The 1,827-nt window shown below is 47.5% G+C and overlaps 1 protein-coding gene across 3 annotated transcripts in view; it reads right to left on the reverse strand.

Moving 5' to 3' along the window:
* Positions 1 to 1,137, reverse strand: part of LOC101859410 — a 25,097-nt gene extending 23,960 nt beyond the window's left edge. Inside the window, exon 1 of one of the 3 annotated variants that reach the window (XM_035969925.1) lies at positions 726 to 1,137. The gene's annotated coding sequence lies outside the window, so the exon portion shown is untranslated. Of the gene's footprint in view, positions 1 to 9 lie in introns of all 3 variants that reach the window. The other 2 variants (XM_013082836.2, XM_005098875.3) reach the window with 2 other exon arrangements.
* Positions 1,138 to 1,827: the final 690 nt, after the last annotated feature.

The following is a 1,827-nucleotide window of genomic DNA, read 5'->3' on the forward strand; positions in this document are numbered from 1 at the left end:
TAGTCTCACCCTGTATACACGAGCTAGCCACACCAGCAGAGCGACAGACGGGGATGTTCCCAAGCTTGGAGCATGAGAAAACTAAGGTCCTGTGTGAAGTGGGTGCTCCTTACTTCTCACTCTCTGGCTCTCTCTCTCTCTCTCTCCTCCTCCTTTCTCCTTCTCTCCTTCCTGCAGAACAAAACCTCACCGACCACAACCAACGTGTTTTCAACAATCCGTTGTTAGATAGTCCGTGACAGGCACACTAGGTAGGGCGACATTCACTTTGTATTATACACACACACATCATCCATGAATGAATCATCGCGCACACACTTGCTTACTCGCTCGCTGCAGGGCTAAACTCTTCTCTCCTTCCTCATCTCATAACTCGAAACTGCTGAGCGGAACAACAACTGACTCCGTTATTAATCTACATGATCTCAACTGCGGGCACAGTTAGTTAGCAAACTTAGCATCCCGGGCGGGTTTGGAAGAAGAGAAGAACGAGTTAACTAAATAGCATACCGATGTGTCCGTGAGATGGGGCGACCACAACATGATTCATTCTTCTTCTGCATTCTTACACTCCAACATCACCACCACCACCACCACTAACTAACTGGCGCCCAGCAGAAAAAAAAACACGTCGACGTTCCAACACGCGATGATTTCTCACGGACGGACACATGTGTGTGTTGTTATCGTGTGCTACATACAGAGAGACTGGGAGACTCACTCACTCAGACTAGTCAGACTCAGAGCGCGCGCACGGTGGTGTGGCCTGGACTCCTCTCTCTGTTGTTGTGGGTTGGCTGAGCACTAGATCTAGATCTACTAGACGCTCAGGCTGAGCAGGTTGCTTCCACTCAGCCTAGGAGGAAGTAGTTGATGATGAGGAGGGAGAGGAGGAAGAAGAAATCCGTGGCTGTGGGGATGAGAATGAGCAAACGCCGTGTACGATGCTCCCCCCGACAGTCAGTAGAAGAATCCCCATGGCTCTGTGCTCAAGTGAAACAACGAAATGATGGGTAGTTAAAAACTCTACAACACAACACAACTGGCAGTGGCTGGAAAGTAGAGGGAGAGTGGAGAGATCCTTCCTTCCTTCATCTGCGGCCCCGGGTGAACTGCGCTGGTGACTCATCCAAGCATTCTCGGTCCAGCAAAAATTAGGGTTTACCGAAATTCCGGTTTGCATCCATCCGGTTAACCGTTTGTTTTCTCTCCGAATAAAAAGGGTTTTGAGTTTGAGTTTAAAAGAGAATCAGTCATGTCGACACAATGACAGCTGTACAGTGCAGAGTTAAAACAAGACGAACCGACAGAAACAACAGAGGGAAAGAAAAGAAGTTGGACCTATCAGTAGTACCTCCCAACCACCGCTCTTCAAATAAAATCCAGTGATTTTTTTTTCTTTAAATTGCAATCCTTTCGTGATAAAGATTATCGATCTATTCTTACTGTAGAACTAGAACGGTTTCGATCTTAAAAGCACAACACTGTTAAAATTGTCAAACCTGTAACATGTTAAAAACATAATAGATCTATGTACTTTTCCTCTCAATTCGGAAGACGAGCATCTTTGATCGGTTCTCGAAGGCGATGATCCTTCTAAATTCGGTTTGCTGGGAAGTGAATTAATGTCCAGCCCTAACAAAAATCTGACTGGTTTGTCGGCCCAGCCTGTCCTTCGTTCTCTCCGGACTGTAAAGTGTTCGCCTTGGCGGGCCCTCTGTTGTTGTTGTGGTGTTGAGGGGGGGGTTACTGTGGCGAGATAGAGAGAGAGAGAGAGAGAGAGAGAGAGAGAGAGAGAGAGAGGGGGATGAGAGGAGAGAGAGGGGG

The sequence above is a fragment of the Aplysia californica genome, unplaced genomic scaffold (assembly GCF_000002075.1).
Source record: "Aplysia californica isolate F4 #8 unplaced genomic scaffold, AplCal3.0 scaffold00195, whole genome shotgun sequence".
NCBI classification, from domain to species: Eukaryota; Metazoa; Mollusca; class Gastropoda; order Aplysiida; family Aplysiidae; genus Aplysia; species Aplysia californica.